The sequence below is a fragment of the Pleurodeles waltl genome, chromosome 10 (genome assembly GCF_031143425.1).
Source record: "Pleurodeles waltl isolate 20211129_DDA chromosome 10, aPleWal1.hap1.20221129, whole genome shotgun sequence".
Lineage (NCBI taxonomy): Eukaryota > Metazoa > Chordata > Amphibia > Caudata > Salamandridae > Pleurodeles > Pleurodeles waltl.
In genome coordinates this window covers 720,739,932-720,765,712 of record NC_090449.1, presented here as the reverse complement: position 1 = coordinate 720,765,712, position 25,781 = coordinate 720,739,932, and the positions used below count along the sequence as shown (strand labels likewise).

General features: G+C 44.3%; 1 long non-coding RNA gene across 3 annotated transcripts in view; it reads right to left on the bottom strand.

Annotated features, from left to right (window-relative positions):
• Positions 1-21,170, bottom strand: part of LOC138260812 (uncharacterized) — a 40,426-nt gene extending 19,256 nt beyond the window's left edge. For all 3 annotated transcript variants that reach the window (XR_011199006.1, XR_011199005.1, XR_011199004.1), the window contains exons 1-3: positions 21,071-21,170; positions 6,164-6,268; positions 4,828-4,870 (exon numbers count right to left, since the gene is read on the bottom strand). This is a non-coding gene — a long non-coding RNA (uncharacterized lncRNA). The remainder of the gene's footprint in view (positions 1-4,827; positions 4,871-6,163; positions 6,269-21,070) is intronic.
• Positions 21,171-25,781: the final 4,611 nt, after the last annotated feature.

The following is a 25,781-nucleotide window of genomic DNA, read 5'->3' as shown; positions in this document are numbered from 1 at the left end:
ACAAAAATCCATTGCCACCCTCAGACTCTAGCTGCGCCTGCCTCCCTAGGGCACAGCGTTGGAAGACGGTCTCTGAGGGGGGTGCCTCCTCCTTCTCTTCCTTGAGGACCACCAGCGCTGGTATTGGGCTTGTATGTCCTCCAGCTTCATCCGCCGCTGCTGGGCTGCTATTTGCTGCCTTGATGGTGGACCAGCAGGAATAGCTATAGCAAGAAAGAACTAAGAGAATTTGTAAACAATGCTCTGAGCAAAGCACTTGTTTACCCCCTTCTCCACCATGGACGTAATGGCTACGTCCGGTGGTGTGGCGCTGAGGCGCCATGGACGTAACCATTACGTCCTGGTATAGGTCCTCGGGGGAAGTGCTGGCACCCGCCCTGAGGGCCTCCCCCTCACCCCACCCTGAGGACCTCCCCCTCACTCCCCTAGGGAAAAGCTGGAAGGGGAATTGCTTACCCTTCCACTCCCAATCCCCCTACCTCGTCCAGTGACGTCTGATGACGTCAGCGCACCAACGCGCGCTGACCTCAACAGAGGTCAACTCCCATCACGCTGGAAGCATTGTACAGGGGGCAGGGCAGGCAGAGAGTGCTTTTCCTTCCTTTTTCATGTCTCTCTGTGCATTCCTGCAGCACAAACACATAGCGATCGTGCTGCAGGAATGCCCACTAGACACCAGGCACTTTGTTTACTTTAGGTAAACTAAGAAGGGGAGCGGCCCCATGGGCAAGGGTCGCTCCCCAAGGGGGGAAATTTATTATAAGGCAATTTCTACCTCCGGAGGGGGCAGAACCCATCAGGCACCAGGGATGTTTTTTAAATTTTTCTATATTGATAAGGGGAGCGACCCCTTAGGCAAGGGTCGCTCCCAGGGAGGTAATTTTTTAATTAGGTCTTTTCTGCCCCCCCCCCGGGGGAAGATCAACCTATATTAATTAGGCCTCTCTGCCCCCGGGGAGGTCAGAAGTCACTAGACACCAGGGATTTTTTAAACATTTTTTTATATTGATGGGGGAGCGACCCATTAGGCAAGGGTCGCTCCCCGGGGGGAATTTTTTTATTAGGCCTTTTCTGACCCCAGGGGCTAGAAGCCACTACACACCAGGGTTATTTCATATTTTTTTTGATAAGGGGGGCGACCCCTAAGGCAAGGGTCGCTCCCTGTGGGCAGTTTTTTATTAGGCCTTTTCTGCCCCCCATGGGCCGATCAGCCTATATTAATTAGGATGATCTGCCCCTGGGGGGGCAGATGCCATTAGGCACCAAGGATGTTTTTTTTTTTTTTATTTATATTGATAAGGGGAGCGACCCCTTAAGCAGGGGTCTCACCCCCGTGGGACATTTTTTTACTAGGCCTTTTCTGCCCCCATTGGGGCAGATCAGCATAAATTAATTAAGTCGAAGGCAGAAGCCACTAGACACCAGGGATTTTTTTTTAAATTTCTATTGATAAGGGGAGTGAACCCTCGGGTAAAGGTCACTCCCCGGGGGAAGCAAATTGTTTTTAGGCCATTTCTGCCCCCCTTGGGGGCAGACCGGCCTATTTCTATTAGGCCAATCTGCCCTGGGGAGGCAGAAACCAGTTAGGCACCATGGATTGGTGTTTGTGTATATGTTTGTTTTGTTTGGGGGTAGCCCCTTTGGCAAGGGTCACTCCCCATGGGGGTACATTACTGTTGGCCATGTCTGTCCCCCTTGGGGGCAGATCAGCCTATTTTTGGAAGGCTCATCTGCCCTCAAGGGGGGCAGAAAGCCCACCATAGACCAGGGAAGATTTATTTTTCAAAATAAGAGGATGAGGATATGGCCATACCCCCACCCCAAATAAAAGGGTTGTTCTCCCCACCAGTGGGCAGATGGGGCAATTACCCCCGATCCACACCTGGGGGGCAGAAAGTCTACTAGATGCCAGGGAATAAAAAAAAAATAGTGTATTGGTGGCTACAAACCAATATGCGCATGGTTATGCCCCCACCCCAACTGAAGGGGGTAACAGTCTTTGAGCTCTCCCCCACACACTAAAACATCTTACCCCACAGCAAGCAAGAGGACATTTGAATATTTTGGGTTTTGGTTTTACATTTGGGCCATGAGAGCTTGGCTAATTCTCACAATCGTCCCACTTGGAATGGTGAGGGCTGCACTTTTTGGACTTTGGGATGCTGCCATGTAGAAAAATCTGCAAGACCTAGACACATCTGAAAACTAAACATCTGGGTGAGTCCAGAGTGGTGTGCTTCACATGCACCCCACACCATTTTCTTACCCACAATGCCCTACAAATCTCCAACTTAGCTGGAAATCACACATTCTTTCCACATTTTTGTGATGGAACCTTTTGGAATCTGCAGGAATCGACAAAATTCCTACCACCCAGCATTGTCTCATCTGTAACGATAACAATTCTGCCCAACTTGTCAGCCTAAAAATGTTTTTTTGCAAACTGGACTTTTGGACCTGCTTTGGTTCCCCTTTAATTTCGACATGTATTTGTCTCATCCCTGTTACAGGCACTTGGCCCACCCACACAAGTGAGGTATCATTTTTACCGGGAGGCTGAGGGGAACGTTGGGTGGTAGGAAATTTGTACTAGTCCAGTGATCCCACACAGAAATGTGGGAAAATTTGATTTTTTAGCTAAATTAGAGGTTTGCTGAGGATTCTGTGTAATAAACCATTGGGAATCCATGCAAGTCACACCCCCCTTTATTCTCTCGGGTGTCTAGGTTTCAGAAATGTTTGGGTTTGGTAGGTTTCCCTATATGGCTGCTGGGCCCAGGACCAAAAACGCAAGTCCTCACCCCCGCAAAAACGGGTAGTTTAGTATTTGATCATTTTTATGTGTCCACATAGTGTTTTGGGGCATTTTCTTTAGCGTGCACTAGGCCTACCCACACAAGTGAGGTACTAATTTTATCGGGAGACCTGGGGAAATGCTGGGTGTAAGGAAATGTGTGGCTCCTCTCAGATTCCAGAACTTCTGTCACCAAAATGTGAGGAACAAGTGTTTTTAGCCAGATCTTGAGGTTTGCAAAGGATTCTGGGTAGCAGAACATGGTGCGAGCCCCACAAGTCGCCCAATGCTGGATTCCCCTAGGTGTATAGTTTTAAAAAATTTACAGGTTTGGTTGGTTTCCTTTGGTGCCGGCTGAGCTAGAGGCCAAAATCCACAGCTAGGCACTTTTAAAAAAATACGTCAGATTTCAATGTAAAAATGTGATGTGTCTACGTTGTGTTTCCTGTCACGAGCAGTAGGCCTACCCACGAAAGTGAGGTACCATTTTTATCAGGAGACTTGGGGGAACACAGAATAGTAGAACAAGTCTTATTGCCCCTTGTCTTTATCTACATTTTGTCCTTCCAAATGTAAGGCAGTGTGTAAAAAAGATGTCTATTTGAGAAATGCCCTGCAATTCACATGCTAGTATGGGGGCCCCGAAATTAAGAGATGTGCAAATAACCACTGCTTCTCAATACCTTAGCCTGTGCCCATTTTGGAACTACAACGGTTTCCATGATACCTATTTTTCACTCTTTATATTTCAGCAAATGAATTGCTGTATACGCGGTATAGAATGAAAACCCATTGCAAAGTGCAGCTCATTTATTGGCTCTGGGTACCTAGGGTTCTTGATGAACCTACAAGCCCTATATATCCCCACAATCAGAAGAGTCCAGCAGACGTAACGGTATATTGCTTTCAAACATATAACTGCAGGAAGAAGTTACAGAATAAAAAAATGAGAAAAATTGCTGTTTTTTCACCTCAAGTTCAATATTTTTGTTTTCAGCTCTTATTTTCTGTAGGAAAACCTTGTAGGATCTACACACATTACCCCTGCTGAATTCATAATTTTGTCTACTTTTCAGAAATGTTTAGCTTTCTGGGATCCAGCATTGGTTTCTCATCCATTTCTGTCACTAGCTGGAAGGGGGGTGAAAGCTCAAAAACTACTAAAAATGGGGTATGTCCAGATAAAATGCCAAAATTGTGTTGAAAAATTGGGTTTTCTGATTTAAGTCTGCCTGTTCCTGACAGCTGGGAAGCTGGTGATTTTAGCACCACAAACCCTTTGTTGATGCCATTTTAAGGGAAAAAAATCACAAGCCTTCTTCTGCAGCACCTTTTCCAATTTTTTTGAAAAAAAGGAAATTTTTGTTGTATTTTGGACAATTTCTTGGTCTCCTTCAGGGAAACCCAAAAAGTCTGGATACCTCTAGAATTCCTAGGATGTTGGTAAAAAAGGACGCAAATTTGGCGTGGGTAGCTTATGTGGACAAAAAGTTATGAGGGCCTAAGTGTGAACTGCCCCAAATAGCCTAAAAAAGGCTTGGCACCTGAGGGGGAAACGGCTTGGCAGTGAAGGGGTTAAAATTGTGTAATGTAGTGGCACAGTAGCAGAACATTTGGTGGTCACCTCAGGCCATTCAATTTTAAGGTGATGACTGTCACAGACATAATATGCAATATGGAGCACAAGTATTTTCCTCTCTACTGTTGTGCTAAATTAATGGTGGCACTGCTAGCTCAGCTAGTCTATAGTCCTACTCGTTACTGTCTGCAGCTCGGGCAGCTGTAGCAGAAAATTGTTTTATTCCAATGGCCCTGTTCTTCCTTGTACCTGGACTACAAGGCCGATGTATAGGAAGAGCGAAACACGCCACATAATATAATCAATCATGCAAATATCCTGTCTGCGAAATGTAGGCGTTGGGAGAAGAGATGCACTGCAGTAGAGGGAAAGGATTAAGGAATGGGATTTAGGTTGCATGTGGCGCATTTGCTTGGTCACAGACTATCCCATTCAGGAAAATCAAGATACTTACTGATGGACCACTTTACTCACTGTCCTCAGGCCTTCCTTCTTTTCTGCAAAAATAAATACATTTGTTTTGCAGTACGGAAAGAAACCTTAACATATTTAACTGCAGGGTAAGGTAGCGTTGATTAGGATGGGTATGTAGTGTACACACGTTATAGATCAATTAGTTCCTCATCATCATCAAGTGCCTAAGGTTTGGCTAATAGTGTGTATCACTGTGGTTGGCACGTGTTGAAAGGGAAAAATTAGAACGGAAGTAAATCCATTACGAAGCCATATTGATTTATATTTATCACTCTTCTTGAAAAATGTGGCACAACCAAAGATTGATTTTCCCAAATTATTCTGAAGTCTGGGACAGAACTTAAGACAGATTAATGGAGTGAAGTAGAAAGTGACTGACACAGGAGGCACTGGGAGAAAACTGGGAAACACTTTTTTAGCATTGCCATGCATTGAAAAGTATTTTACATAATAACTTAAGCTGACAGATGCACATTGCACAGCCAAAATTGCAGTGCTGATTCTACTGAATTGAACCATGCAGCTGTTAGGTCATCATGGGTGGCACTAGTGAAGGGCCATAGCGAGGGAGGAAGGCGGTTGTTAAGGGATTCTGGAATACATATTATTACCTGCCTCGCTTGAAAAATACTGTGAGTCAAGGGGATATTCTGAAATACCATCCAAACCTTTGCATCAAACCTTTGATAAAATCCATTCTAAGCACGTAAAGTGGGTGAGCAGAACAACCTTATCTAGAAGAGCTCCCTTGTTTCTTCATTGCAAGCATTTATCTATTCATCATCATCATCTTTACTTTCTCTTTTCTAGTCCTTTGCCATTTTCCAAATTCCAAACATGGCTCTATACTAACCTTTCACCAAGATACATTTATCCAATAACCACCCAAACACCCATTCAAGAGATCTAACCCAGGAGTCCGTTCACCCATCCAAGCATGGAATCCTTTCACCCATACCCGTTCACCCACCTAGCATTGTTCACTCGTATACCCTTTCATCCATCCTTCACCCACACATGCATCCTATCATCCTCCTCATCATACACCTACAGGATTATTATTATGCATCCTTTCATCCGCATCCATACACACATCCTTTTGCTTATATTATATTTTACCCAGCCATTCTACTTCCATCCTATTTTCAATTTTCTAAAACACAGAGTTCAAGTTCACTTTATAAACCGTAGTCTGCTAAGTTGCAGATAGAAGAGCCCAATACTTATTTAACTCCTGCTGCATCCACAAAAGCAGGGCGTAGACGAGTGAGTGGCTATATGTTACTAATTGTCAATAAGGAATCAATAGGACTTACCACCGCTCAACACTGCCGCTGCAGAGACTTCCCCCAATATCCTTTCTTGCAGCTGCATCGGTGCTGGCGCTGCCATTGATGGCCTGGGACTGGTGGTCGGGGTGGCTAGAAAAATAAATTACTCAATTTAGACACCACATATGCCTCCCCCTATTGTTTTTTTCCTAATAGCAAAATTCAACTGAAAATACATTACTATATACCTGGTACGGATTCTCTTCGATCAAAATATCAGGTGGGCATTTTGTTGTTTGGAAATTTGTTAAAAGGAGGTGCGTGATGGAAGCTCTGCTCCTTTAGTGAAGCTAACTGAGTTTTTGGAACTCCACGCTCCGTGTGGTGTGCGGAATTTTCCCAAAAACTCCGCTAGCCCTGCTAGTGGAGTAGAGCTCACCTGGCGCATGCTGAAACCCCATTATGGGCTGCCCAGCAAAACCAAAGACAGTCTGTGCATGCATGCCTGTGCAGCCAATAATTAGGCTTCAGTACTCACTGGAACAGAGGAGAGAGGCAGCCGTGCTGAGAGGAGGGCTCGTCGGAGAGGAGGACCCCCGAGGAAACCCCAGGTAAGTTCTCTTCTCGCTTTATGTCATTGTTTGTGCACACTGGTGCACAAAGAAGGACTGAAACATCAGCTTTCGCTGTCTAAGGCCCTGGCTTGAATTCAGGCCAATGCCGTAGGCAGTGAAAGCTGCAGTTTCAGGCCTCTTGTGCACTGGCCTGTCCACGTGCAGTGCACAAGGGGCAGGCCAGTGCACAACAGGACAGGCAGCTTTTGCTGCTTACAGCCCTGGCATGAGGTCATGCCACAGCCGTAGGCAGCAAAAGAAAGGTGCTGTTTCAGGCCTCTTGTGCACTGGCCTGGACCGTGTCTACTGCACAAGGGACATGCCGGTGCACAAGAGTCCTGAAACTGTAGCTTTCACTGCCTACAGCCATCCTGAATGCACCCATCTTGGAAGCGCTAAGCAGGGTCGACCCTGCTTAGAGTTTCTGAGATAGGCCCATTCAGAAGATCTCCATGGGGTACGGATCTCCAGCTTCCTGGAATCACACAGGTTTTTTTTGTTCAACTCCACGGACTCAGGACTCAGGAGGAGTCTCTGCATTACTTCTTATTGAGCCCAAGCAAGCGCCAAAAAGAAGTACAGTTACATAGCACTGAGCATCTGTCTAGATGATGATCACACAATATTATATTATTAACATAAAGTTAACTTACCTGTGTGTTACTGAGCAGCATGCTTGCTATTTGGGAAGAGGAATTGTTAGCATAGAGCACAACTAATAATAATTGATTTTTACTCACAAAGCCCCACAACCTTGAGGCCTAGTAGGTCGAGCAGGTCCACCTCCTAATCCAGGATGTTGGCCCACCGGTGTGTCAGCTGTTTCTGGGTGCACTGGACTCCAGAGCTGCAGTGCACAGCCCGGTACACCTTCTCTCAGCGCTGCTGGCGCTCCCAGAGACCGTAGGCAGAACCAAGCCTGCGTCCTGCTGCCAAGGTGGAGGGGAGGTAGCACAGGAAATAAAAGACCAAGGCAGCCGCCTCCAAAAATATAGTGAGGGGCTGCACCCCTTGCCGCACTGCCTTCTGTTGGAAGGCGGCTGACAGATAGGGACATGACGCACCCTTGCTGTGCCATGGTGCTGGGTACTTGGGGGAGGGGAAGAGATAAGGAAGGGTGACCAGGAAAAAGGAAGGAAAAAGGTAAAGAAAAAAAAGAAAAAGTTAAAGTCACCAAAAACAAAAAAAATAGGAGAAAGTTAAGATATGAAAAGAGAAAGAGAAAGGGTAATAGAAAGTAGGCACCAGCACATAAACAATAAATCAACAAGATGGCTACTCCCATGCGAAGCACGTGGTGCTGCTCACTTGCAAATTCCAAAGCGAAATACAACTTTGCATTGCCAGTGATGTTAAAAGTCCCGCAAACGGGTGCAGCAAGAAACTCCGCCCGCTAGCGGAACTCCGCGTAGCACGACTGAGGTTTTTTTTTACTTCACGTAGCTCCGCGTAGTGCTGCTATGCAAACACCACTCCGACTTAGTTGTAAGCAGAGGCAGAGATGCTACTTCCAAATATAGATTCCCTTGACTTCATAAATGTGGCCACGTTAACTTTCTTTGTGTCCAAGAAAGTGGTTCAGCTATGTACCTTTATTATGTAACCATTATTTTTTACCCAATCTGCTCATTGACAATAAAAACAAAAATAAAGTCAATTGGTGAGTCCAACATGGTTATAGTTGACACCAATTTTACAGCCAGATACAGGGTGTGTTGTGCTATGTATTTGTGTTTTATTAAGCACGGCGTTCACCCACGGACATCTTGGTTTTATGAGACCTTGGAAAACATAGAAATAAGCAAGACCCCGTTCCAAAGCGAAAGGGTCATAAACTCTCAAGTTAAACAGGCGTTAGTAGTGTTATGTTAGACACAGGTGTTTCCAGAGAATAATTTAATTGAGAAACAGCCAGGTTTTCACTATTTTTCTATATTTTAAAAGGGCTGTCTCCAAATGAATTTTGGTGAGAATTGAGTTCCATTTTGAGGCTTTCGCCACTGAAAATTTCCTTCCACTGACTGTCATGGATTTAATCTTAGCAATTTTCAGAAACAATTTACAGAACCGAAAGAGTGGCAGGACACATTCCCATTAGAACATCTGTCGTGGAGCATTTTATGTACCTGGCAAGTGCTTTAAACAACTTTGCGCCAGATGTGCAAAGGTATTTAGCAGTCACAAAGGGTCTGATTGACAGAATCAAGCCGTTTACGACTGCTATAAAGCCTTTTTTTCCATGTACTAACCCTATTTTGTGATTAAGGGCCAGATGTAGCAAAGTCGGATTTTGCGAATCGGAAATTGCGAGTCAGTGCGACTCGCAATTTCCGATTAGCAAAATCAGATGCAGTACGGTGTCTCAGACACCGACTGCGAGTCGCTATGGGGTAGCAAAGACCCACCTCATTAATATTAATGAGGTGGGTCGCAGTTTGCGACCCCATAGCGAGTCCCTGCACTCACAGGGATGGTGGCCTGCTGAAGTCAGCAGACCTCCATGTCTGTGAGTTCTTTTCAAATAAAGCAGTTTTTAAATTTATTTTGCAGCCCTTTTTCCTTAAAGGAAAACTAGTTGCAAAATAAAAAAAATTACAAAACCATTTGGTTTCGGTTTTTCAGAGCAGACAGTGGTCCATTGGACCACTGCCTGCTCTGAAAAACCCTTTTTGGCAACATTCACAAAGGGGAAGGGGTCCCATCGGGACCCCTTCCCTTTCGCAAATGGGTTACCACCAGTGTGACACTGGTGGTAACTGCGAATTGCTTTGCGACCGCATTTGCGGTCACAAAGCAATTTAGCATAGCGATGCGAGTCGCAAATAGGAAGGGAACACCCCTTCCTATTTGCGAGTCGCAGTCACAATTTGCAAGTCGCTACCGACTCGCAAATTGTGAATGTGCATCGCAAAGGGCATTTTGCATGGCGCAAACTGCGTAGTGTATAAGTGTATAAGTTGAGTCATATGAATCACATATAGGTTAAAAAGTGGAAGCTCGAAGAACTGACCCCCTAGAGTAACAGCTAGGTAAGAGAATGTGAATGAGAAATTCCTCTTATTAAAAAAAATTAAGCCAAAAAAGTACAGTGTCCTAGGCACCATGATCACGCAGCTTGGAAAGTGGAATCTGCCCTACAAGAATCAATACAGCCTGAAGACACTGGTCTGCACAGCCACACAGCTCATCCAAGGCTGCAACTACCGCTCACTCATTGCTGCAAACCAAAGGAAGCCAGATTTTCTAGGATGGTACAAGTGGTTGGTTTCTCAAAATGCCACCAAGTCAAGCCCTTAGTCTAATGTAACTCCAATATTCCAACACTTCACTAGTATGAAGTTCTGGAGCATCATATACCTTGTCATATCACTCTGGGGCCCATAGAAACGTTGAAACATGTTGATCTATTAGATGCAGGTGCAATAACCAACTCCAATGCATCCCCTGTATTTTTAACCACCTCAGCGCCCCATCCATTATTAAAAATGGAGCATCCCTGGGGAAGGCATTTGAGATTTTTATTCCTTTACACTGGATCCTGGTCCACACCCCTTTCCAGAGGTACTCCCTGATCCCACTCACTACTAGTAGATTCTTTGGGGTAGGGAGTGAGGATGGCCATTGATGAAACATGACACCCAGGGTTGTGTGTGAGGCCCCATTTTAGACCGGACAGCCTTAGGGTGGTCATCCCCCAATGTTTTGCCAGCCTCCCTCCACTTTTCTGACACTGTTTCTGCTGGTTTTAGGACTCTTCACACTGTACCACTGCTAACCAGTGCTAAAGTGCATATGCTTTCTCTCTTAAACATGGTAACATTGGTTCATACCCAATTGGCATATTTGATCTACTTGGAAGTCCCTAGGAAAGTGCACTACATGTGCCCAAGGCCTGTAGATTGAATGCTACTGGCGGGCCTGCAGCACTGGTTGTACCACCCATATAAGTAGCCCCTTAACCATGTCCCAGGCCTGCCATTGCAAGGACTGTGTGTGCAGTTTCACTGCCACTTCGACTTGGCATTTGAAAATACTTGCCAAGCCTTACAAATTCCCCTTTTCCACATATAAGTCACCCCTAAGGTAGGCCCTAGGTAACCCACAGGGCGGGGAGCTATGTAGGTAATGGCAGGACATGTACATGTGTGCTTTATATGTTCTGGTACTAGAAAACTCCTAAATTGGTTTTCCATTACTGTGAGGCCTGCTGCTTTCATGGGATAACAAGAGGGCTACCCTTATATACTGTTTGACTGGTAGATTCTGATCAGAAAGGGGCACCCAGGTCATATTTAATATGGCCAGAATAGTAATACAAAATCCTGCTTATTGGTGAGGTAGGATTTTATATTACTATTTTAGAAATGCCACTTTTAGAAAGTGAGCATTTCTCTGCACTTAAAATCCATCTGTGCCTTACAGACTGTCTCCAATCCACAGCTGGGCTGCGCTGGTTGACAGCTCCCTTATGCATTTCACCTAGACAACCACAAACAAAGGATACTCAGTCACACCTGCACTCATCTGCATACTGAATGGATCTTCCTGGGCTGGAAGGGTGGAAGGCCTGGCACTTACATTTCAAAGGCTAGTGGCCTGCCCTCACACAATGAACTGCCTAACCCCCTACTGGACCCTGGCAGACAGACCTGTACTGAAAGAGGAGCTTGTGCACTTCAAAACCACTCTTTGAAGTATCCCTCATTTCAAAAGCATTTTTGGGTATATAAACTGGGTCCCTGACCCCAACAAATCAGACACTTCTTGACCAGATTCTGCAACCTGTCAAAAGGAACTGCCTGGCTGCTCAAAGGACTCACCTGGATTGCTTTGCGGTGAAGGACTGCAGCCTTGCTGTTGCACTGCTGCCTTGCTGGCCTCTGACTTTGCGGAGAAGTGCTCTCCAATGGCTTGGATTGAGCTTGCCTCCTGCTTTCTAAAGTTTCGGGGCCAAAAAGTCTTCATCTCTTCAAGGAAACTCCTTGTGTGCTGAAAGTCGATGCATAGCCTGCCAGAAATGACGCACAGCATGCCCTGTGGCAAGAAAATCGCCTCATAGGCAAACTGGAACAACGCAGCCCGACTTCCCGAGTGAAGATTGAGTCAGCACCTGCGTTGATCCAAAATTCAACGGACGCCCCAACTGGATTGATGCACAGCTGAGCCGGAACGACGCAGTTCGACTTCCTGGTTGAAGAATCGATGCAGTGCCTGCCATGCATCAGAAACTTTGATGCATCGCCTACCGGATTGATGCAATGCCTGTGACTTCTTCCCACAGACCCAGGATATTTCCCTGCATCGTCCCTGGGCAACAAAAGAACCCCACATTGCAGTGAGGATCCAAGACTGCGCGTTGGAAATTGACGCAAAGCCGCTTGCAGCCTGATAAGAAACAACGCATTGTCTGTGGACATTGTGTTTTGTAACATGTAATGACTGAGTTTTGCAATTTTTAACAATTGTATAAAGCAGGTGTTGGTATTAATCAGTTTAATTGTCCTCTTGTTTACCAGCTTTGGAAGGATAGAAAGCTGAGATGGCCTTGCCACCTGATGTAGGCCAAGCAGACATGTGAGAGGCTGACAAAGACACACCATTCAAATGCACCAAAGTATACCTAGAGTATTGGAGCGACGTTATCCACTTTTTATCTTCACATAACAGACAAGCATAAATTGCGTTTATGTTGTGACTTATGTCATCAATCCAGCAGCAGTCTCATCTGTCTCATCCTCTACAGTGGATCATCAGGCCAGTTTTTCCTCACATTTTTGTTTAAAGAGGTCATCTTGAAGACTAGAAACGTAATGAACTTTATTGCAAAACCTTTTGAAGAGAAGAGGCCAAGATCAAGATAATACAGGCACTCAACTACCACAGAGGGGAAAGGTATCTAATCATTCGGAAAGGTTATGCCCCAAAGGGGATCACTTTTATTCCTGCCTTTTCATCTGATGTTTCTAGGTTAGAGACATTCTTTCATGCTGACATGTTTAAGTTAGCTTCTAAATCAGGTGCAGTTTTTAGTGGGGGCAAGTGGGGGTAGAACGTTTCGGGAAAGGTTACTCTCATACCTCTTTCAACTCCTTACCCCTGCACCATATCCAATGTTTTCATCCTTCCACCTTGTTGATCAGTGTGCTGAATATCTAAAATCTACAGTCAAGCTGAAGCCCTCTGTATACCTTTATGTCAGAACCCTGGTTTCAGTGGATTGTAGCACTGTGGGGCACTAGTACATGGTATGCCCATGTGCCACAACTCTATTATGTTATTGTTATGCTATGTAATGGACATTTGATATTTACAGTTTTGGACCTGACTGCTGGTATAAGGGCCATGGTCCTGCTTGTAACTGTGCTTCCTAGCTGTATTTTTAAGTATCAGTGTTGGTATGGTATGGAGAGCAGGATCTCTCCTGAGATTTTAATGTAGACTCTGAATTTATGGCAGTTGAAACTATTTGGTTCTTGACTCGTCATAAGATTTAGCTGTGGGAATTTCCATGACTTTTTCTCTGTGGTCAATAGCAATTGGTTGTTGAGTATTTAAGGCCCAAGAGGATGTGCATAACAGTCAGAGTCCCAATGCTGGAATTGGAAAATCAGGTTCGACTCTCGGAGTTGGCCCAACGTCCTGTGGTTATGGGCAAATCACTTAATCTCCCAGTGACTGAAAAAAAAAAGAATGTGTCCTTGTATTATGTAACTGGTACTTACGTAAAGCGATCCAATACCTTCAGGTTGATTTTGCGCTATTAAAAAAACACAAAATCATTCCTAAATTTCATGGGCGTATATCTAGGGAAGTTTGAGAATTCCAAAAAGTCCGAAATCTACTCCAAATTTATGAGAAATCCTAAAGGAGTAAGGGCCAGATGTAGCAAACGTTTGCGACTCGCAAACGGGCCGATTCGCAATTTGCGACAGTGCAAAATCGGAAATGGGATGCAAAAAGCCCATTTCCGACTCGCAAAAAGCGATGGGACCCGTTTGCGAGTCGCATCCGTTGCGACCCCATTTTGCGACCCGCAAATTGCAAGTCGCAATTTGCGAGTCGCAAACCTTATGCAATTGCAACTCGCAAATTGCGACTAGTCGCAAAAAGCCCAGTTTGCATGTCCCATTTACCACTAACTCAGAGCAGGTGGTAACCATCACCAAAGTATAAAAGGGGACCCAGAAGGCATCTGGGTTACTCAAGATGGCGGAGATATACCTGATAGCAGTGAGGAGGAGAGTCTACGCAGCCCAGCAGAGGAGGAGGAGGGGCCACAGACAGGAGAAGATATATAGAACCAGGCAGACTCTTTTTCAGCAAACTGAAGAGGAGATCTATGACAAATACCGCCTTAGCAGCGCAGCCATTCTAGAATTAATAGATTTACTGAAACCACAGCTAGAACACAAGACTCTGCGTGGCTGCGCCATCCCTACGCATGTGCAAGTACTATGCGCACTGCACCTCTTGGCCTCAGGGAGCTATCAGGGGGTCATTGACGTGGCAGGTGGGGTATCCCAAAGTGCAGTGTCAAGGTTCCTCAGGGCATTCCTAGATGCCTTAGTCACGCACATGTCTCACTTCATATACTTACCAAGGAATGAGGCAGAAATTAACAGCACCAAGCTGGACTTTTACCGCATTGCCCACTTTCCTCATGTCATAGGGTGTGTAGATGGGACACACATTCAAATATGCCCCCCTGCTAATCTGGAACACATTTTCCGCAACAGGAAGTGTACCCACTCACTCAACATACAGGTTGTTTGTGATGCCCATTATGTCATCACGGACATCGTAGCTAAGTTTCCTGGCAGTACCCATGACTCATACATTTTTAGGCATAGTGGGATACATCAACGCCTGGAACGTGGGGAATTTGGAGACGGTTACCTCCTAGGTAGAGCCACAGACACTTGCAGACATACACACAAGGTCACTGTGCACGACAATCTGGACTTCCTAACCGTGTACTTTTGTGCCCAACAGGTGACAGTGCATATGCTCTCAGGCCTTGGATCATGACTCCGTTTTTAACACCCAGAACTGAATCAGAGAGGCAATACAACAGTGCGCATAAGAGGACCAGGAACCTGATCGAGCGCACCTTCGGACTGCTGAAGGCAAGATTCAGATGCCTCCACCGCAGTGGAGGCGCCCTCCAATACACCCCCATTACCGCTTTCAAAATTGTGGTCGCATGCGCCATCCTCCACAACATAGCCACCCGACGTGGGCTACCTCTCACCCCTGCAGACCCAGATCCTGATGATGAAGAGCAAGAACAACCACATCGCCATCATGGGGATAGGAGTCTAGCTAATCAAGGCAGACTGAGACGGGACCATATTGCAACGCAATATTTTGGACGGTACGTGTCAACTCCCACCATACTCACCTATTAACCATTTGTTAAGTGGAACAAAAATAACTGTTTTATTAATGTCATGAAGAAACTATATACAAGTTGAAATTGTCCATGGGCAGGAAAATGCCAACCAGTCATGTGGCACATTAACGCCATGTGCCACATTAATCTGTCCTGGCTGTTATCTATGACCTCCTGCCCCTCCTGCCAGCCTGGCTGGTTCCTGCTGCGTCCATGGTGCTGTGCCTACCACTCCTCAGCACCCTACTGTGAGTGGCAGAGACACTGCTCACTGTTGAGCCCTCCTCCCAGGTGTATTTGTTAACTTCCTGGCTGTGATGCCATCATCATGTGCCAGGAAGTGTTTCCAGAGTGTTCTGGTATGCTTTCTGGAGTGTTCTGCTGCATCTGCAAGCAATTTTGAAGGTATTCGCAATTTGCGACACCCACTCGCTAATTGCGAGTTCGTTTTTGCACACTCGCAAACAGCGACCTCGCAAACTGCGGACTCGCACACAGCGTTGCGAGTCCGGCTGCGAGTCGCAAAATCGGATCGCTTTTTTTTCTGGCATTCCAATTTGCGACTCGCATTTTGCGAGTTGCATCAACTCGCAAAATGCGAGTCGCAATTTTTATTTTTGCTACATCTGGCCCCAAATTTCCAAAATTTCTTGTATTACTTAATTAGCTGTCACTATTTCAATAACAGCATCTAAGACATATTGTCTTAAAGTATATCTGCAGATGAGATGCCTGAAATGTAGAACTGGTTCACCCAAGTGCTCATGGTGGAACCAAATTACATCCATTCCAGGAAAGGCCTGAAAAATGAACTTCTGAAGCAAGCCCTGAACTATAAACCATACCACTAGAATGACAGAAGCCTACTGACTTAGAACCCACCCATAATCAATTGTACTCTTTCTCCCCATTTTGCATTCTATAATTCACGTGAGCTCTGAACAAAGTAAATGAAGATAAAATAAATAACTAATTATATTGATTTCTTTATAACACACAATTGTACATATTTACAAATCGGGCCATAAGGTGAGAACGTAATTTGCCCAAAATCATATATTCTTTAGGTTAGGGTTAAAACCCAGGTTTTTGAGATCAGCGCTTAGGAATTAAGGGCCTGATTTAGAGTTCAGCAAATGGGTTTACTCTATCATGATCCTGTCTGCCATATTATGGTTCCATTATATCAAAACGTGACAAGAACCTGCAGGCAGAGGCATCATAGATACTAATTGTGGCACGATCGTCTTGACGAATGTGTGACTACAGAGATGTGCTCTGAAAATGGGACTATATATGTGCTTCATTAATCAAGAACAGGCAAATTAAGGTATTTGTGCATTTGCATGCATGACCACAGGAGTATGTGCGTGCAGCCTGCTTTGATCACCAGCCGGGCACATATTATTCTGTATTTGTCCTAATGAAAGCCCTGGACTTGATTGGCCTTCATAGGGGCTAAAACATGTTGACACCTGAATAATATATTTACCTAGATAAGGGTCCTAGGACCATAACACTCATAGAGACCCCCCTCTGTGCAATATTTTATTCATATCTACTGGCACTATGAATAAAGGGATACCTTGGTGACCAGTAAGGTATTTTTATTTAGACCTCGGAAGGATCTTTAATAGCTGCTCCCATCATTCGGTTGAGCCCACCTTGGGTTTTAGCAATTGAAGTGGACCCAATGATGAAGCATGCCACTACTAGAGTGGGTGAGGATCATTAAAGAAGAAATAATAATTTTCTTTTGCGAAAGGGAACCACATTGTGATGAGTGGTTAGTAGTGTGATGACTGAGTAGGTTCAGGGTTACTTTCTTGTGATAGAATAAAGTAATTTGCCCAGAATCACATGTTCTTTAGGTCAAGTGTTACGATTAGAACCCAGGTTTTTGAGATCAGTGCTTAGGCAGAGTTTGTCACATGGGTTTACTCCGTCACAAATGTGACGAATATTCCATTCGCCTTATTACGATTCAATCACATTATATGGATTTCGTAATATGGAAAATGGGATATCCGTCAGATTTGTGAGGAGTAACCCATCCTCCAAACTCTAAATCAGCCCCTGGGTCCCTAGAGCACGGCCACTTCTGCTTACTGAAATGCTTTTTGAGGTAATTTTTAATGAAAATACTGCTTAATAACACCCATCGTGCAGTGCAAAATGTATTGCTCAATAGTTCTGTATCCAAAATGTCAGTAATCCGCTGATGGAATGCTTTTAGTATATGCTCGGTTTCTCGCAAAACAGATCAAACCTGCCACTGTCACATGATGGCCCAGAGCAGTAAGGCAAGTAGAAACAGTTTTCATCATAGAAGCATTTCTTTGCATGCTAATTGAGTGATATCTGCCTCTTTGCTGGGGGCACCACTTGCAGCATAATTATAGTGTTCATTTGTGTGCACTGTACACTGCATCACCTGGTCCTAAACTTCAGTTACAGGAGAAGAAATAGAATACCCTCGGGAAATGCTATGAAGAGATATTATATGCCCCCCTTTTATTTATTTAACAAGGTCAATTATTTGGAAGCACGCGAGTAACTGATGTTCCAATCATGCACGCAAATGAAACACAATCAATTTAGTATGAATGAATGTAAGAGCTTTACTTGAAATCTGAGACATCTGTTTTTGAGTTATGAACTCATGCAAAGTTTATTTGTGAAATCAAAATTGAAAATAATATATTTACGCCTACATTATGAGTCAATGGAACAACATTACTGAATGGCATTCCAATCTGCCTGATTCTTATAAAGCTGGTGTTCCCACATCTGCTTTCCCTGGGTTTTGGAACATCGGACTCAATTTTACCAGGTGAAAATTCTGTTTGGAAAATTCGCATTAGACTTTGGCTCCAAGCATTTCTTTCTGGTGGGGGAGTACTCAGTGCTCCCCACCTCCACAAAACCTAGCTTCCCCTTTCATCCCCTATTCTCCAAACCCCATTTCCTCCACTGCCACCCAAAACCGAGACCACAACATACACTTACTATCTGCTCAGAACAGGTAGCAAATGTATGCTTTAACCCCTTTGCTGTCAGGTCTTTTCCCTTCAGGTGGCAGGCATTTTTTTGGCTATTTGGGGCATTTCGCGCTTAGGCCCTCATAACTTTTTGCCCACATAAGCTACCCACACCACAATTGTGTCCTCTTTTTCCAACATCCTAGGGATTCTTGAGGTACCCAGAGTTTGTGGGTTCCCCTGGAGGAGACCAAGAAATTTTCCAAAATACGGTTATAATTTCGTTTTTTTTTTAACAAAAAACAGGGAAAAAGTGCTGCAGAAGAAAGCATATGTTTTTTCCCCTGAAAATGCCATCAACAAAGAGTTTGCTGTGCTACAATCACCATCTTCCCAGCTTTCAGGAACAGGCAGACTTGAAGCAGAAAACAATACTTTTCAACACAGTTTTGGCATTTTACTAGGACATACCCCATTTTTACTATTTTTTGTGCCTTTATCCGCCTTCCAGTTAGTGCCAGGAATGGGTATGAAACCAATGCTGGATCCCGGACAGCTAAACATTTCTGAAAAGTAGACACAATTCAGCAAGGGATCATTTATGTAAATCCTTCAAGGTCTTCCTACAGAATGTAACAGCTAAAATAAAAAAAATATTGAAACTGAGGTGAAAAAAGAGCCATTTCTTTCCATGTTTTCTTCCATAACTTTTTCCAGATATGGCAGATTTTTGGAACCAATATACCATTGCGTCTTCTGGACTCTTCTGGTTGCGGGGATATATAGGGCTTGTAGATTCACCAAGAGCCAATAAAGGAGCTGCACCTTGCAATGAGTTTACATTGTATAACAGGCATGCAGCAATTCATTTGGTGAAATATAAAGAGTGAAAAATAGGTATCAAGGAAACTTTTGTATTTCCAAGATGGGCCCAAGATAAGGTGTTGAGAAGTGGTTATTTGCACATCTCTTTATTTAGGGGTCCCCATACTAGCATCTGAATTACAGGGCATTTCTCAAATAGACGTCTTTTTTACAGACTGTCTTACATTTGGAAGGAAAAAATGGAGAGAAAGACAAGGGGCACTAACACTTATTCTTCTATTCTGTGTTCCCTCAAGTCTCCAGATAGAAATGGCACCTCACTTGTGTGGGTAGGCCTAATGCCCACTACAGGAAACACAACATGGACACATCACATTTTTACATTGAAATCTGACGTGTTTTTTGGAAAGTGCCTAGCTGTGGATTTTGGCCTCTAGCTCAGCCGGCACCTAGAGAAACCTACCAAACCTGTGCATTTTTAAAACTAGACACCTAGGGGGATTCAGGATGGGGAGAATTGTGGTGCTCTAACGAGGTTCTTTTACTCAGAATCCTTCGTAAACCTCAAAATTTGGCAACAAAAACCCTTTTTCCTCACATTTCAGTTATAGAAAGTTCTGGAATCTTAGAGGAGCCATAAATTTCCTTCCACCCAGCATTTCCCCAAGTCTCTCAATAAAAAAGGTACCTCACTTGTGCGGGTAGGCCTAGATTCCATGACACAAAGGGTCCAAAACACAACATGGACACATCACATTTTTCCTATGAAAACTGACCTGTTTTTTTACAAAGTGCCTAGCTGCGGATTTTGGCCTCTAGCTCATCTGGCATCTAGGGAAATCTAGCAAACCTGGATATTTCTGAAAACTAGACACCTAGGGGAAGCCAAGATGGGGTAACTTGTGGTGCTCTCACCAGCTTCACTTACCCATAATCCTCACAATTCGGTGCTGCAAAGTTCTGGAATCTGATGGGAGTCCCAAACTTCCTTCTACCCAGCATTCCCCTGCACCTCCCGATAAAAATGGTACCACACTTGTGTGGGTAGGCCTAGTGCCCACAATGGGAAATGCCCCAAAACACAACGTGCAACAACAAGATATCCAGAAGGAAAAAATAATGATAACCCAACTATCCAAGCGAAAACCTTAATTTTTCACTGAAAAGTAATTTCTTTATTATAGTTGAAATAATTTAATCAGTGTCAACAAATTACCTGTGCAACTAAAACCTAATACACATAATAAAACCTAAATATATACAAAACCTATACATAAAGAAAACAGAAAGAAAACCAACAATTCCATTGGGGCACCGTGATACATAAAACATAGGCTGCTTAGCCATCTGGTGGCAAGCAGTCACATGAAAAGGTAGTGACCGTAGTCTAAGGAAAGTATCCAGCCTCAGTGAGAGAAACCAATCACTGAAAAAATTGTCCGATACAGTCCGCAACTTATGAGTCCAACAATTCAGGAATTCCAACAGTCACTCCTTTGAAAAAACAGTTGACGCTTTTCGGCCATAAAGAATCCGGCCTCCTCAGGACAATGGAAACAGTGCCTGTATATACAACAACAACAAATGACCTAATACCAATATAACATTCAATCACTCCATACACTACCAGATGCAGGCAGCCCGCATCTGTTCACCATAAAAACCCCAGTGCTCAAGAAACATAAGTGAATAAAATATAAGTGAAAGAAATTATTAATAACCCAATTCATCAAAGAAAATGGCATAGCGAACCCTATTAAATTAAAAGTAGAGAATTAGTAGAAGTTAAATCAGAACAGCCCCAGAGATATAACAATCAAAGAAGAAAATAAATGTGAACATACAATGCCCTTGAAAGGCAATATTCAAACCCAGCCGTTTGAGAAAAATTAATTCATCATTGTCTTATAAATGTATCAAGAAATGCAAGGAGAGTACAAGGAGAGCGTAGAGAGAGGAACTGACCTTAAGGCAATGGATGCATTAATGCATCAACTGCAGAGGCGATGAGAAATAAATCACAACCTGTGTGCTACTGTATAAAGCACAAAAAACCGAGAACATGCTAAGGGTTACAAAGTAACTCAAACCAAATCAAAGCGCTGACAAAGACGAGCGCCTAACTAACATGAGCACATACCTCATAGATGGTCGCGCCCCGGCTAACTACAAGCCCGGGAAGCAGCTCTTAGGCATGTCACGCTGACCGAGAGCGCGTATAAATCAAGCAGCATGCCGACGGCAGGAGCCTCTCGCTACGCGTCCCCGTAGTAGAAAGAGAAAAGGTGACTTCAAAAAAAAGACTTCCTCCATAGCATTAATGAGGCAGCCATTTTGAAATGTTGAAGCAGTATAAACCTATGCTTCAAGACAACAACCAATGGGCTGTGTTGGGCATAGCAAAGTAACAAATTGTAGAATAACACAAAAACAACTTTTAAATAGCACAAAAGATGGACAAAACAAGGACTGTCACTGTAATGGAAATACATAAAAAGATTGAAAAACGTAATACAACCACATAATCTAAATAAACATAGCATATATTCTAAACAACACCTGTCGCAGCAATATCTATCTGAATATTATATATATATATTTTGTACAATATTTACAAATATTATAATGAATATATAATCTAAGCAGACATCTGCACATGTCCCAACCACCCTCTACTATACATATAACATAAACAATACCTATCTCAAAAATAACTTAAAGAAGACACCAACAATAACCAAATAATACATCTCTGGGGCTAAAAACAACCTCTACTGGAAAAAGACTATACAGAGTAATACAATATTTAGCAAATTAGAATTAAATTAGGGCCCACATTTCTGACACCTCATTTAAACCCCTCCGGGCCGTCCCAAATCTTTCTATAAGGCGTGCTTCCCTTCTATCCAGAACGGAAGATGTTGAACTTCCTGTTTTGGTTTTATCAACTACATACAGGATCGACCATCTGATGCCTTCTGGACGGTGATCCTGTTCGATGTAGTGATCCACCAATGGGGCACCCTGTACGGCACATCTGATCCTGGACATATGTTGAAGAATGCACGTTTGCACAGGTTGTGTCGTCTGACCAATATAGGTCAGCGAACAAGGACAAGTGATGCAATATATCACATGACGAGTGTTACAGTTTGAAAAATTAAGGTTTTCGCTTGGATAGTTGGGTTATCATTATTTTTTCCTTCTGGATATCTTGTTGTTGCATTGTTCTTGTCCCTGTTCCAGTGGGGGTATAGGGACGTCCCCTCTCTCTGTTTGTTATCCCCAAAACACTACGTGGACAGATCAAAATTATCAATTGCAAAAGTACCTGTTTTTGCAGGGGGTTCGTGCGTTTTTGGTCCTGGCACTGCAGCCATCTAGGGTAACCTATCAATCCCAGACATTCCTGAAAACTAGACATCCGAGGGAGTCCAGAAAGGTGTGACTTGCATGGATCCCCCAGTGTTTTCTTACCTAGAATCCTCAGCAGACCTCAAATTTAGTGAAACAAAATCACATTTTCCAACATTTCTGTGTGGGATCACCACACTGGCATGAATTTCCTACCACCCTGTGTTCCCCGCATTCTCCCGATAAAAATGCGTACATGGGCCAAGTGCTGGGACAGGGAAGAGCCAAAAACAGGTTGAAATTGAGGGGGAACCAAAGCGGGTCCAAAAGGGCAGTTTGAAAAATATGTTTTTAGGCTGACAAGTAGGACAGAATTTTATCGGTATAGATGCGACAATGCTGGGTGGTAGGGATTTTGTGGACTCCTGCAGATTCTGGAAGGTTCCATCACAAAAATGTGGGGGAAATGTGTGATTTCAAACAAAGTTGGAGGTTTGCAGCGCATTGTGGCTAAGAAAATGGTGCGGGTGCATGTGAAGTACACCGCCCTGGACTCACCCAGATGTTTAGTTTTCAGATGAGTCTAGGTCTTGTAGATTTTTCTAGATGGCAGCGTCCCAAAGTGCAAAAAGTGCAGCCCTCACCATTCCATGTGTGACGATTTTGAGAGTTAGTCAAGCACTCATGACCCAAACATAAAACCAAAACCTAAAATAACCGAATGCCCACTTGCTTGCCATTGGGATAAGATCTTTTAGTGTGCAGGGAGAGAAGTGAAAAACTGTTGGGGTGGGGGCATAACCATGCCCATACTGGTTGGTAGGCACAAACCCGCTATTTAAAAAAAAAAATCCTGGGCATCTAGTAGGCTTTTGTCCCCCCTGGGAGTGGATTGGGGTAATTGCCCCATCTGCTCACTAGTGGGCAAAACACCTTTGTCCCCATTTATTTGGGGTGGGGGTATGGCCATACCCCCGCCCTTTAAAAAAAAAAAAAATCTTCTGGGGGCTTTCTGACCCCCAGGGGTGGATGGGACTTACAAAAATAGGCTGATCTGCCCCCAAAGGGGGCAGAAATGGACAACAGCAATGTGCCCCCATAGGGAGCGACCCTTGTCCAAGGGGCTGACCCCCAAACAAAACACACACACACCAATCCCTGGTCCCTAAGTGATTTCTGCCCCCCCAGGGGCAGATTGGCATAATAGAAATAGGCCTATCTGCCCCCAAGGGGGGCAAAAATGGCCTAAAATAAATTTGCCCCCTGAGGAGCATCCCTTGCCTATGGGGTCACTCCCCATCTGTTAAAATATATTTTAAAATCCCTGGTGCCTAGTGGTTTCTGCCCCCCTTGTGGGCAAATTTTCCTAATTAAATAGGCTGATCTGCCCCCAAGGGGGGCTGAATTGACTAAAATTTGCCCCCGAGAGGAGCGACCCTTGCCTAAGGGGTCGCTCCCCTTGCATGAAACTGACTTTAAAAAAATCCCTGGTGTCTGGTGGTTTCTGCCCCCCTTGGTGGAAGATTGGCCTAAGAAAAATAGGCTGAGCTGCCCCCAAAGGGGGAAGAAATGGCCTATAGACAATTTGCCCCCAGGGGAGCAACCCTTGCCTATGGGGTCACTCCCCACATTTAAAAAACTAAAAAAAAAAAATATCCCTGGTGTCTAGTGGGTTCTGACCCCCTGGGGGTGGATCGGCCTAATTAAATTAGGCCAATCTACCCCCCATGGAGAGTGGCCCTTGCCAAAGGGGCCGCTACCTTTATACATAAACAAATATAAACAAACATAAACACAAAATCCCTTGTGTCAAGTGGGCATTTCTACATCCCGATCGCTTCACGATTGGGCTGCAGAAATGCTCAAAGAGACATCAAAGGAAAAGAAAAGCCTTTGATGCCTCTTTACCTGCCCCCACCCCCTGATCGGAAGAGAAATGCAAGCATGGGGGTGACCTCTGTTGAGGTCGCGTGCTGACGTCATCAGACATCACTGTGGGGTTGCGAGGAGTCAAGGGTGGAAGGGGAAGCAATTCCCCTTCCATCCCTGCCCAGGGGAGAGGGGCCGGGTGCAGGACATAACGGTTAAGTCCTCGGCACCCGAGCCGTGCTGCCGAGGACGTAACCATTACGTTGACGGCACCTAAGGGGCTAAACTTCTTGAAATTGTGAATTCCGTGTGTATTTTTGGATCTGTTCTCACATGGTAATTCTAATTAACTCATAGTTGCAAGGTACTCGTGCGGTGTTACAATAAATTTCTCAGGCAGTGTTTGGACCATCAGAGTACTGTGCAACTCGTGGGCAGGGCTTTGTTGTGGTTTAGCCAGTTTTATTTTTTTACCAAGAGCGAGCTGTTGTCAGAGGGATTAAATTAGTTGGCTTCATGGAGTTTTTGGATTTTGTTGTATAGTGCTTATGATGGACTGAATTGACACAAATTAACTGGTGTGATTTACGGTGTGGGCTATGATGAAAAGTGCCCAGGAGCTGTGCACTTCTAGCAGAGTAGCAGAACTTGTTCCTCCGACACAGGCAGCTGTACCTCAAGCACTGGCATGACATGTAAACAATATCACAGGCTTCATAGCTACCTAATTAGAAAGCCACACTGAAAACAGACATGCACAATCAATGAGAGGACTCAACTCCATTGCCCCAGCACTCAAAGTTATGCAATGTCTGTTAGCTGCATTTGCACACCAGACAATCCAAGGGACAGGACCAATTTGCCTACCATTCAAACTGAGCCTGTGCAGCCAAAAAAAACTTAGATCTAGTATAACACAACTTCTTATCACTCCCTTATTCAAACCCCATTGGAGTGAGCATTGTCACGACCTACTCGTAGTCGGTATCTGTGGCCCACGGGAAGTGTGGCGAGGTTCTTGCTCTTGTGGGTTCTGCCTTGGCCCAAATAGGGGCGACCCTTTCTGGTAGCCACGGTGCTGCTGACGGAGGGCACACCAAAGGCAGTCCGTGCCCTACAGAAGGAGTCCCCGAGGGAAAAGAACCCAAAAAGGAGAAAAAACCTCGAAAATAGGAACTCCTGAAACAAAAATAAGAGTAAAAGAAAATCAGAACAAAAAGATTAAGTGACCAGGAAAAGCTGGAACAAAATCAGAAATTCAATATCTGACTCAGATGAACAGGAGCGAAGATCACCACCCAAAGGAAGTGTTGCAGCGCAAAGAGAAAAGGAATCAAAAAACCTTATATACCCAAAGAGCAGGAAGTGACCGACAGGAAGTAAAAAGGAGTCATATTGAATTGGGATCAAGTTGTAGAATGCAATAGGAAAAACACCATAGTAAATAGGGACCCAGTGCATGCAAGGAAAAAAGGAAGGCATGCTGGGAAAAGAAAGGAAATATGGGTAGGAAGGGAAAGTATAAGTTGAGAAGAAAAGCAAGGATGACAGAAAGAAGAAAAAAGAAAAGAGAAGGTGAGTGTGGGATGTGGAAACTACCGGTGGCACTTACAAAAACGAGGCCCGAT